Source organism: Rhinopithecus bieti, unplaced genomic scaffold (genome assembly GCF_001698545.2).
Source record: "Rhinopithecus bieti isolate Rb0 unplaced genomic scaffold, ASM169854v2 scaffold_31127, whole genome shotgun sequence".
NCBI classification, from domain to species: Eukaryota; Metazoa; Chordata; class Mammalia; order Primates; family Cercopithecidae; genus Rhinopithecus; species Rhinopithecus bieti.
In genome coordinates this window covers 3,088,603-3,101,791 of record NW_016813970.1, presented here as the reverse complement: position 1 = coordinate 3,101,791, position 13,189 = coordinate 3,088,603, and the positions used below count along the sequence as shown (strand labels likewise).

The 13,189-nt window shown below is 36.4% G+C and overlaps 1 pseudogene; it reads left to right on the top strand.

Annotated features, from left to right (window-relative positions):
• The first annotated feature begins 8,729 nt into the window (after positions 1-8,729).
• On the top strand, positions 8,730-9,270 carry LOC108513520 (ADP-ribosylation factor 1 pseudogene; annotated as a pseudogene).
• The last annotated feature ends 3,919 nt before the right edge of the window (positions 9,271-13,189 follow it).

The following is a 13,189-nucleotide window of genomic DNA, read 5'->3' as shown; positions in this document are numbered from 1 at the left end:
CCACAACCCCTTGTTTTAACCCAGACACACTCCCTTCCACTGATTACAGGTCATTAGATAAACTCTTTCAACCAACTGCCAATCAAAAAGTCTTTGAACCTACCTATGACCTGGAAGTCCTTGGTTCGAGTTTCCCTGCCTTTCTGGACCAAACCAATGTTCATCTTACATGTATTGATTGATGTCTTATGTCTCCCTAAAATGTACAAAACCAAACTGTAGCCCAACCACCTTGGGCACATGTTCTCAGGATGTGGGGCTGTGTTGTGGGCCATTAGTCACTCACAATTGGCTCAGAATAAATCTCTTCAAATATTTTACAGAGCTTGACTCTTTTTGTTGACAACCTTACTGAATATAAGAAACAAGTCTAATGTTAAAAAATGAGGGATATTTTTATCAGCTGAGAAGTGTGTTAGCTTTTTTTCCCAAGCATGTTTTGTGTGAGACATGACAGGATTCTCAGAAGAAGTAAATTTGATTCTCATTATTTACAGTATTCATGTTCTATAAAGCCACTGTGAATACCACATTAGCAAATATTGAACAATTGTTTCTAGGGGAAACACAAGTTTAGGTTCCTGCTAGCATCTGGTCACAACATTTTTGTCAATTGATTAATACCCAACTTTCATCCAAAAGACCATCAGAATGACTAGATAATAGAAAGGAGAGCATTATTGGAAGTATCAGTTTGCAAACCAGGAAGAGACCATCACTGGTGTGTGCAGAAAGTGCTGTCTCTACAATGAGGGGGAGAAAGGCTAGGTTTTATGGTTCACAGGGCCTGTTTCACACAGTGGAGTCATATATAGTAAGCAGATTTTAGGGTAAAGCTATATGTATTTATGAGGTGAGTCAAGTGCATGTGCAATGGGTAAACATATGTGTAACATACATCCCATGTTCATCTGGGGGCAGGATTTTAGCATTAAAATGAGAGGGAAGTTGGCTCTTTACGTCAAAAGATGAACTATAGGATACAAAGACAGTTTGTGCACAGCTGCTACAAGGTGGCTAAAACTGACTTGAGATCTGCAATTGCTTATTATAAAAGAATGTTTGTAAGGTTGGTCCTCTGTCCAACCAGAGTTATAGTGGTCTGGGTTGCAAAGCAGAGTTAGAAGGGGTCCAACAGCTCCTACTGTAGGGAATTTAGAGCCATAGGAATTTAGAAATTTGCCATTCCAGCTGGGCCCTGAATCCTTGACCCATAAGTAACTTTGTTTTCATAACCTTACCTTTAGGTTTTATCTTAGTTGATAAGGGCGTACCTATCGTGGTCTCTCAGATCACGTAATCTTGTTTCGTGTGTTCTTACATGTTGTTGATACATTAACATTAAACTCACAGCTAATAACAGTATAACTCATGCCTGAACAAAGCTTATCTCATGGTACATTTTCTCCGTGAGGCACATCACAGCCTTCTTGTGCTTAGGAATAGTAGACAGCACTTCAACACTATGCCATTTAGGGGCGATTCTGAACAGCAGAATCACCAATAAACATCATAAAAAAGCAAAAACTGTGGCACTAAATGAAAAGGACAGTGTGAGAGCCCCAACAAGAAAGCAAAGGCTCACCTTGTTTGATTTCAGCTCTGAACATGAATGTCAGATGACTCAAATTTTTCACCATTCCATGCATATCTATGAATAACCATGAAAATGCCACAAGTATTGATTTTAGTGTTAAAAGTAAATTTTATTGAATAGACAAATTTGCAAATACAAAATCCATGAATAGTTAGGGTTGAGTATAACTAGCAGGCTATTGGACACAAATATTCACCAATTCTCAAGTTCAAGAATAATGTCCCTTACAGTTTTCAAGAGCTTTAAATCCCCTTCCCGAGTCCAAGTGATCTCATTGTTCAGTTCACACACTGGGGCCTATCATGGGGAGGGGGGAGGGGGGAGGGATTGCACTGGGGAGTTATACATGATATAAATGATGAATTGATGGGTGCTGACGAGTTGATGGGTGCAGCACACCAACATGGCACAAATATACATATGTAACAAACCTGCACGTTATGCACATGTACCCTAGAACTTAAAGTATAATAAAATAAAATAAAATAAAATAAAATAAAAGCCAGTTTATAAATTATAAATAAATTTCTTTCATCTCCAAAAAAAAAACCACACAATATTGACATATACTCTATAATAAAACAAACACAAACATAAATATATTCATAAATATATATGTCAATATTAATTTCATCTAAAATGTAGAGAACAAAAAATATTATTAGGATAAAAAATAATTGCAGCAAATGAGAGTCAAGATAAAATAGAAGTGGTTCATTTCTTTAGTTTGGCATGTTTGCTAACTTAACTATTTGATATAAAGATTTTCAAATGAATTTACCCACTGATTAGATCATCACAAATGTTTTTATTTTATCCAAATCACTCAACAAAATTAGACACAAAATTGAAATATTGCATCCTGTCTAACCATTCACATTAGTTTTTACTGCATCTAACTAGACTAAAAAAATCTAGGTGGATGAAGTACTCCATAATTAATGGAAATCTAGTTCAGTACTAAAAACCCACAGATACAAACCAGTCAATTCAAATTCATTAATATATAAATTAGTGGAATTTAAAAAATGATGATTGAAGGTAAATAAATAATGATGAATATTAAAAAATAGTAAGTTTGGAGAAACATCAATTAAACAAATTGAATTTTTAAATGTAATTATAGTTGTGTTAAAATTCATATTACTGTAAATCATTTTTTCCTCTGGCAACTTATCAACCCTTCATTCTGATGATTATGGACTAAGATTTATTTCTATGACCATTACTCTGGAATGCATTTATTAAGTGTATTTTCCCCCTCTTTCTTTCTTTGCCTTTACAGCAACAGGATCATTACATTTGTGAAATAAAGTGACCATGATTAAAAAAAAAAAAAAAAAAAAAAAGCTTTAAATCAATAATAAATGCCTCAATAGAGAGATGACATATATGAGTTCTACACATAATCACTGGACAAACCAATATGATCCCATCCACCAAAAATGGGCTAAACATTTTGTTAAGGATTAAGGATATGTGACTATATTTATGAAGAATATTTATCTGTAGTTTGCCTGTAACGTTTTTGTGTGGTTTTGGTACAAGGACAATGCTGGCCTCATAAAATGAGTTGATGAGAGCTCCCTCCTCTATTTTCTGAAAGAGATTTCTAGGATTAGAGCTATTGTTCCATTAAATATTTGTTATATTTGCCATTGAAGCCCTCTGAGTTTTCTTTGTGGGAGGGGTCTTATCACAAATTCAATGTATTTAAAATGTACAAGGACAATCAGATTGTCTATTTCTTCTCAAGTCAGACTTGCTGTTTTGTGTATTTTAATGCACTTAATCATTTAAGTTGATGAATTTATTGGCATAAAGTTGTTTATTATTCCCTTGTTATTCTTCAAATATCTGTAATATATTTAGGTAATGTCTCCTCTTTCATTCCTAATATTGGTAATTTTTTCTGTATTTTCAGATTGGTATGAATAGAATTCTATCAATTGTATTGTTCCTTTCAAAAAGACCTTTTGCTTTTACTTTCTCTATTATTTGTCTGTGTTGTATTTCATGGATTTCTGCTGTGAGTTTTACTATTGCTTTATTTTATTATATTTTTTGAGATGGAGTCTCCCTCTGTCACCCAGGCTAGAGTGCAGTGGCACAATCTCAGCTCACTACAACCTCTGTCTCCCTGATTCAAGCAACTTACCTGCCTCAGCCTCCTGAGTAGCTACGATTACAGGCGCCTGCAACCACACCTGCCTAATTTTCATATTTTTAGTAGAGATGAGGTTTCACCATGTTAGCCATACTGGTCTCTAACTCCTGACTTCAAGTGACCTGCCTGCCTCAGCCTCCCAAAGTGCTGGGATTACAGGTGTAAGCCACTGCGTCTGGCCTACTATTGCCTTTTGTCTACATATTATGACTAATTTACTTGTCTTTTTCTGGTTTCATAAGGTAAGAAATATAAGTTTCTTGACATTAAACCTATCATTATTTCTAATATAAGCATATAAAACTAAAATATCCCTCTAAATGCTACTTTAACCGTACCTCCCAATTTTAATATATTTAAATTTTCATTTAGTTGAAAATATTACCCTACGATTTCATTTTTGACTCATGAATCATTTCAGAAAGTGTTGATGTCCACATATTTAGGAATTATCCATATGTCTTTATGTTGTTGATTTTCAATTTAATTCTGTTATGATCAGAAGACATGCTCTATGTGACTTCTTTAGAAATCCACTGAAACTTCAAGTTTTATGGCCCAGCATATGGTAAATTTTCTATGTGTATATGAAGAGGAGTATATATTCTGCCATTGTTTGGGAGAATGCTAGTAAGTTCGACAGTATTGTTTGTCTTGTATACCCTCTTTGATTGGCTATTTACTTGTTCAATCAATTAATGAGAGAAGAGTATTAAAACTTCCAACAAAATTGCAGATTTCTGTATTCTGCCTTTCAATGTTGTCGTTTCTTTACTTCTTATGGTTTTGAAACTTTGATATTGGTTGCATATACATTTAATATTCTTATGTCTTCTTGGTGAATTTGCTCACTTACCATTATTACATGGTATATGCTATATGAAATTTGCTTTAATTATAAACACCCAAGTAATTTAAAAGCCAAAAGTTGGCATAAGATATAACATGCAAAGAACAAACCAGAAATCTAGAGTAGTGATGGCAATATCAGGGAAAATAGACCTCATAACAGAGAATATTATCAGAAATATTAAAGTGTTGAAATTTATTTTAGCTCTTTAAAGACGTCATTCTGTTATCTTCTTGCCTCCATTTTTTTTTTTTTTTTTTTTTTTTTTTTTGAGAAGCTAACCATTTCCTATCACTGTAATGTGTGTGTAATGCATCTCTTTTTCTTTGACTGCCTTTAAACTTTCTAACTCTTGATGTGGCCAGCTACAGCATTCTCTGGATTCATTCTGTTTAATGCTTAGTAAGCTTTTGCATCTGTGAGTTGATGTTTTAATCTAATTTGAAAACATTCTGTTAGTTATTCTTTGAAACTTATTTGGTTCTATTTTCTGTCTTTTTTCTTTCTGGGACTTAAATTATATATGTTTATTATGTAATATGGTACCATGGGTCACGGAGGGTCTTTAATTTTCTGTCTTTTTTTCTTTTTTGTTTCACTTTGAAAAATTCTATTGACCTATCTTTATGGAAATGGATTTTTTTCTTTGAATTTTTTTAAAAGGTTCATTTTATTCAATTACGTTTTTATTTCAGATACTATATTTTAATTTCCACTTGATTCTTTTGAAGTTTATGTATTTCCAAAGATATCCCGTATCCTCATCTATTATATCCACCTTTTCTGCAAATTTGTTAAAACAAATGTAACATTCCTACTTTAAAATCTTCTGTTAGTTTCAATATCTGGGTCCTCTGTAAGTCTGTTTCTATTTACTATTATTTTTTCTTCTATGTGTCCAAAGACTAGTAATTTTTAAATTCTAAAGTATACATTGTAGAACATGCTATACGTATTCTAGATTTTATCTTCCTCTGGAAAGTTCTGGGGTCTATTCTCGTGTGCAGTTATATTAAGACTGATCATCTTAATCCTGTTGAAATTTGATTTTAGACTTCGTTAGGGAGGGTCTGTTTCCATTTTTCCCTTTGTGCTAAGGTATAAACCTTAGTTTTAGAATGTGATCCTTATTCCTAAGGCTGACTGTTTGGGGTTTCAGTGGAAAAATCAAGGTGTTTTCTGATTCCTTCTTACGTGATAGAACAGCAATTCCAAACTCGGTCTCTCCAGCACTGGGAAATTTTCAAAATCTCTGACCAGCTCTTTCAGGCTGCCATTTCTTTATTTCTATTGGAAGTATCACTCCAGAAGTGTTGTTATGACCATACGAAGTTCAGGTTTCATCCAAGGATGTGAAACTGTATGCAAATTTGGAGATCCCCTGTTCTTCTCTGAGCTATCCCATTCAATTTCCAGCTTTTCTGTCATCCCCAAATCCTGACCTATAACTCATCAGTTCATTAAAACTGCAACTTGCTGCTTAAGCCATTGCCCATGTGCAAGACAGACTAGGAGTTATAGTCAGCAGAATAATAAAGCAAATGTGGTTTTCACTTAGCATGCCTCCCTTCTTTCAATGGTCGCTCACCAATGCATTCAAAAATTGCTTTTTACATTTAGTCTGAAGTTTATACTTGTAATCAGGAAGACTAGTCTACTATAGCCACGTTACCATTATTAGAGGTCAAGACTTCTAGTACTTTATTTCTACTATGTTTTACAAAAGTATTGGTCTATGATTGGGTAGAAATTTTAAAAATCCTGGTTATTACAACAAATAGTTTGGGAAATGCTGATTTTCTATTCCCCATAGGCAAGTATTTCCAGATCCAACTAGTTCCTACTGTCAGATATCATTGCATCTGCATATCAGAGACCGTGAGGACAAAGAACATGGACTTCTCTCCAGTTTACAAAAATAGGTTACATGACTGTTTTTGTGTCTGCTTGTTAATAAATATTTTTAAGTTTGTCAGGATTTTGTCTGAGACTTACTTTCATTGTGATGCATTTTCCAGTAGCAAGGTTGTAGAAGAGAAGAAATATATTATCTGTTTATCTAGATCAGGGTCTCATACAGAACATATGTTAATAAATATTTGAAAATGAATCAATATTTTTCTAAAAGGTACACTTCACTTCTCTGCCTTAACTAAAACCTAGTTCTCTCTAACTTCATTCACTGTTCTACCAAGTAGAGACTTTTTTTTCTCCTCTCACACCTCATTTAACTCACGGTAGGGAGGAGTCATCCTTGAGCTTTATCACCACTGTGAACGCAGGCAGTTCCTTTGAAGCTACAATGTTTACCTTCTCATTGTCTTCCAAGACTTACCACCTGTACCTCTTTCCTCATTTCTGCTGCTTGATCTGCACACAATGCTAAGTCTGTGAAGACCAAGAAATTAGTCACAGGCATTCTCTAAACTTTAATAAAAGAAATTCAACGGGATAATGTATCAGCTTCGTTGTTTTGCTTTTCTCCCCAATTCAAGAAGCTTGAACTCACTCAACATGACTAAATTTTGTTTCATCCCTCCAAAGAGGAAAAATTCTGCTATTAAGTCTGTCCTGAATGTCAAGAAGATGTCAAAAGTCCAGATTTTATTTCTTCCTTTTCATCGTCCCTAAATTACTAACATGAATGTATTGTTTTACTGCTCATTTTCTTCTATCTTATCATCAAGTGTATGGTGAAAGTTGTGGAGGTAGAAACCCACAAGCAACTCTGGACTTTGTGAGACTCAGTAGTTTCTAGACATTTGGACACATATATCTGAAAGAAGTGCCATTCCACATGCCTAATTTTTTTATTTTTTATTTTTTGAGACAAGATATCTCTGTGTCACCCAGGCTGGAAAGCAGTGGCACCATCACAGCTCAGTTCAGCCTTGACCTTCTGGACTCAAGCAGTCCTCCCACCTCAGCCTCCCAAGTAGCCAGAACTACAGGCATGTCCCACCATGCAAACACATGCCTAATTTTTGAAAATTGATGATGTTGAATAAATCTAAGTATCAAAGAAAAAGTTCTTCATCTGCCCACCTCTGTATTTCCATCCATTTCCTTTTTCTATCTTTCTCCCCCATTACAACTGATTAACTTTTCTAAGACTTCATGGGCAACCTCCATTCATGCTCAAATTTACATACACCCTTGCCTTTCCTTCTTCAGTTACAGGCCCTTTTCTCTAAAGTATATCTTCATTCTCTCCCTCATTACTCATTCTACTTAGATTTTTCAGGGAAAAACACCATATTAGCTGAAATATGAAGAATTAGTTGGTCTTTTGTGAATGAGGAAGGCAATGAAAGGGTGTTAGAAAAAAAAGAACAGCATATATATAGAAAGAACATAAAAGACATTATTTATATTTGGGGAAATAAATTATAATCTATTGTGCTAAGAATATGGAATGGGTAGGTTATCCAATGCGTTGGCACACAAATTCATTATACTTTTGTTCATAGTACATTTTTATAATTCTTTTTTATTCTGTAAAATCAGTAGTAGTATTCCCTCTTGCATTTCTAATTTTAGTCTTCTCATTTTTTTTCATAGTCTAGCTAAAGGTTTCTTAATTTTGTTTATATTTTAAAGAACTAGTTCTTGTTTTATTAATTTTGTTTCTTATTTTCTATTTCATCTATTTCTACTCTAATCTTTATTATTTTCTTCTTTCTGCTAGCTTTGCATTTAATTTGAACATTTTTTCCTAGTTTCTTAAGGTATAAAGCTAAATTGTTGATTTGAGATTTTTTTAGTGTAAACATTTATAACTATATATTTCTCTCAGCACTGCTTTCACTGCATTCTATAAATTATGCTGTGCTATGTTTTCACTTTCACTTGTCACAAAATATTTTCTGATTTCCCTGGCTATTAATTTTTTGATGCATTGGTTATTTTAGAGTGTGTTTTATAATTTCCATATATTCATGAATTTTCCAGTTTTCCCTCTGCTATTGATCTCTTGTTTCATTCCATTGTGATAGAAAAAGGTACTTTGCATGATTTTCATGTTTAAAATGTATTAGGGAGCAAAACCAACACATAGCTCAGAGCAGCAGTCACTGAGGTGTCCCTGGCCAGCATCCTTCCAGCTGTCCACAAGCATGGGGAGTATCTTCGTCAACCTCTTTGAAAGCCTTTTTGGCAAAAAAGAAATGCACATCCTCATCATGGGCCTCGGTGCGGCAGGGAAAACAACGATCCTGTACAAGCTGAAGCTGAGTGACATCATGACCACCATCCCTACCACAAGCTTCAATGTGGAAACCATGGAGTACAGGAACATCAGCTTAACCATGTGGAACATGGGCAGCCAAGAAAACATCTGGCCTCTGTGGCACCACTACTTTCAGAATATACAAGGACTGATCTTCGTAGTGGACAGCAATGATAGCACGGAAAGAAGGTCTGGGAGGAGCTCTTTAGGATGCTGGCTGAGGTTGACCTCTGGGTGCAGTCCTCCTGGTGTTCGCCAACAAGCAGGGCCTCCCCAATGCCAGGAATGCAGCCAAGATCACAGACGAGCTGGGGTTGCACTACCTGTGCCACAGGAGCTGGTGCATTTAGGCCACCCATACCATTAGTGGAGATAGGCTCTGTGAAGGACTGGACTGGCTGTCCAATCAACTCTGGAAACAGAAGTGAATGCAGCACCTCACCCTGTCCCTCTCATTGCTCCTGTTCCCCTTCACTTTATCCTTATGTGGCAAATGTGAAGCTCTGTGGTGTGAGTGCCAGAACCTGCCTCCATGGTTTGGTCACTATGTGCATCATACTGTGCTGTAAATGTGGCATACATAGCCTTGGCCAGACTTTTTATTTAATATAAATAGTTTTTGTTTCCAGTGAGGCAGTTTCTGCTACTCCTATGCAATATTACTCAGGTTTTTCATTTGTTTGGTTGGTTGGTTTTTTGTTTTTTGTTTTTTCTGCTGTAAAAAGAAAATCAACTCATTCTTCAGTGGTGAGAGGGGATGCAGGCTCATGGGTACCTGGCCTCTGACAGTCACTGATTTGGGAAAGCTGGGATGCCTCTAACTTCAGAGCTGCATTGATACCCATTTTGGTGGTTGCTTTTTAACCCAAACTCATTTTTTAAAAATAGTTAAAAATTTATGTTAACACTTCAACTCAGAGAAGAGAGACCTTGCTTAGCATGGGTTTGCAGTTATGGCCTGGATGCTAATTACCGGCTTGGCTATTCCCTTTGGGAACACAAGGTGGTAGCACAGCAAGACTGCCATCAGTTCTGCATGGTCACAATGGAGATGTCTGTGACGCACTTGTCCTTAGATTACCCTGCATCTCATAGCCTTGTGCTTGTCCCTGCGCTCCCATGGTTCGTAAGCACTAGTCTTGGAGGCCATGGTTGTCTCATTCTCCCCCAGGCCACCTCCCTACCTACCTGCCTGCCTGCAGCCTGCTCAAAGACATAGGGCCCTACTGTCCCTTGGTCAGCATGTGGCCAGAGCAGGCCCATGGTCTCCAACTCTTGTGCTCATTGAGACACATTGGTGGGATATCTGGGACCTCACCCGTGGTAATGAGAGCAAGGCAAGTGGACTGTGCACCTCCATCCACAGACCTCAGTAGCACCCTATCTCCATATATGTCTTACTTGTCTCTCACTCAGACTGCAAGCATGCCAGGTGAGGTAGCTCACGCCTGTAATCCCAACATTTTAGGAGGCCGAGGGGGGCAGATCACAAGGTCGAAAGTTCAATACCAGCCTGGCCAAGATGGTGAAACCCCGTCTCTACTAAAAAATACAAAAAAATTAGCCGGGCGTGGTGTTGGGCGCCTATAATCCCAGCTACTCTGGGGCTGAGGCAGAGAATTGCTTGAACCCAGGAGGCAGAGGTTGCAGTGAGCCGAGATCATGCCACTGCACTCTAGCCTGGGCAACAGAACAAGACTCCGTCTCAAAAAAAAAAAAAAAAGGGGGGGGATAGCCTTGACTGAGTGCAGTGGCTCACACCTGTAATCCCAGCACTTTGGGAGGCCGAGGTGGGTGGATCACTTGAGGTCAGGAGTTCAAGACCAGCCTGACCAACATGGCGAAATACAATACAAAATTACAAAATACAAAATTAGCCAGGCATGATGGCGGATCCCTGTAATAGCAGCTCTCGGGAGGCTGAGGCATGAAAATTGCTTGAACCCAGGAGGTGGAGGTTGCAGTGAGCCGAGATCGTGCCACTGCCCTCCAGCCTGGGTGACAGAGTGAGTGACTGAGACTCTGTCTCAAAAAATAAAAGAAAAAATAGATGACCTAGACTTTTTAATTTCTTATTTTGATAAACAATGAAGAAGCTGGAGCTGTTAAATTTGTCTGGGGGAAAACCTCAGAACTGGTCTATTTGGTGTTATGGAACCTCTTACTAAGGAATCAACTGTTTTGTAAACTTGTTTTCAGTTTTCATTTAGACAAACAAGCATTGTACTTATTGCTATTAGAATAAAACCTCTTAAATATTAAAAATAAATCAATAATTTTAAAAAAGTGTGTAAACATTTCTTTTTAGGCCTAGTATATGATTTATCCTTTAGAATGTTCCATGTGTACTTGGCAAAATTATTTTGTGCTGTTGTTGGTCCCATTAGGCTATAGGCTTGTTCAATTCTGGTATTTCCTTATAAATCTTCTATCTGGTTGTTCTATCTACTGTTGAAAGTGAGGTATTGAAATATCCTACTATTCAAGACCTATTTTTCCTTCAGTTCAGTCAATGCTTGCTTCATATATTTTGGAACACTGATGTAGGATGAATATATGTTTATCTTCTTGTTACATCTTCTTACTCTTTTGAAACTTTTATCATGATGAAATGACCTTTTTTGTCTTAAGAGTTTCTGACTTAAAGTCTATTTTACATAATGTTAGAGTAACTGCCTCTACTCCTTTTTGGTGACTATATGAGAATATCTTTTCCATCCCTCCCATTTTAGCCTATGTATGTCTTTAGGTCTAAAATGAGTCTCTTATAAACAGCACAGAATTTGATCCTGTGTTTTTAAATCCATTCTGCCACTCTCTTTTGATTGAAGAATTTAATCTATTTACATTTAAAGTGATTACTGACAGGCACCAACTTTTGTCATTTTGTTATTCGTTTTCTGTATGTTTTATACATTTTCATAACTCATTTCCTCTCTTACTGCCTTTCTTTATATTTAATTGATTTGTAATGACATGTTTCAACTTCATTCTATTTCCTTTTGTGTATACTCTATGAATATTTTCTTTGTAATTACCATGAGGATTCCATATATCATCCTAAATTATGAAAATCTGTCTTAAATTGATAACAAATTTATTTTAATCAAATAAAAATGGTATTACTTTATAGCTCTGTCCCCTCTATTTATGTTATTACTATCAAAAATTTTATCTTTGTATTTTGTATACCCATTAAAATAGATTTATAATTATGTTTTATGCACCTCTCTTTTTTTAACTTTTATTTTAGGTTCAGGGTACATGTGAAGTTTTGTTACACAGATAAACGTGTGTTATGGGGATTTATTGTACAGCTTATCTCATCACCCAGGTATTAAATCTAGTACCCATTAGTTATTTTTCCTGATTGTCTCCCTGCTCTCACCCTCCACCCTATAATAAGCCCCAGTGTATGTTGTTCCCTGCTGTGTCATTATGTTCTGATCATTTAGCTGCCATGCATAAGTGAGAACATGTGGTATTTCATTTTCTGTGGATGTATTAGTTTGCTAAGGATAATAGCCTCCAACTCCATCCATATTCTCTCAAAAGACATGATCTTGTTTTCCATGGCTGCATAGTATTCCACGGTGTATACGTACCACATTTTCTTTATTCAATCTACCATTGCTGGGCATAGAGGTTGATTCCATGTCTTTGTTATTGTGAGCAGAGCTACAATGACCATTCATGTGCATGTGTCTTTATGGTAGCATGATTTATATTCATCTGGGTGTATACCCAGTAATGGGATGGCTGGGTTCGAATAGTAGTTCTGCTTTTAGCTCTCTGAGGAATCACCATATTGCTTTCCAAAATCGTTGAATTAATTTACAGTCACACCAACAGTGGATAAGTGTTCCCTTTATCTCCAACCTCATCAGCATCTGCAATTTTTTGACTTTTTAATAATAGTGGGGCCCAATATTCAACATTCTTAAAGAAAAGAATTTTCAACCCAGAATTTCATATCCAGCCAAACTAAGCTTCATAAGTGAAGGAGAAATAAATTCCTTTACAGACAAGCAAGTGCTGAGAGATTTTGTCACCACCAGGCCTGCCTTGCAAGAGCTCCTGAAGGAAGCACTGAACATGCAAAGGAAAACTGGCACCAGCCACTGCAAAAACATGCCAAATGCTAAAGACCATCGATGGTAGGAAGAAACTGCATCGACTAATGAGGAAAATAACCAGCTAACATCATAATGACAGGATCAAATTCACATATAACAATATTAACTTTAAATGTAAATGGGCTAAGTGCTCCAATTAAAAGACACAGATTGGCAAATGGGATAAAGAGTCAAGACCCATCAGTCTGCTGTATTCAGGAGACCCATCTCA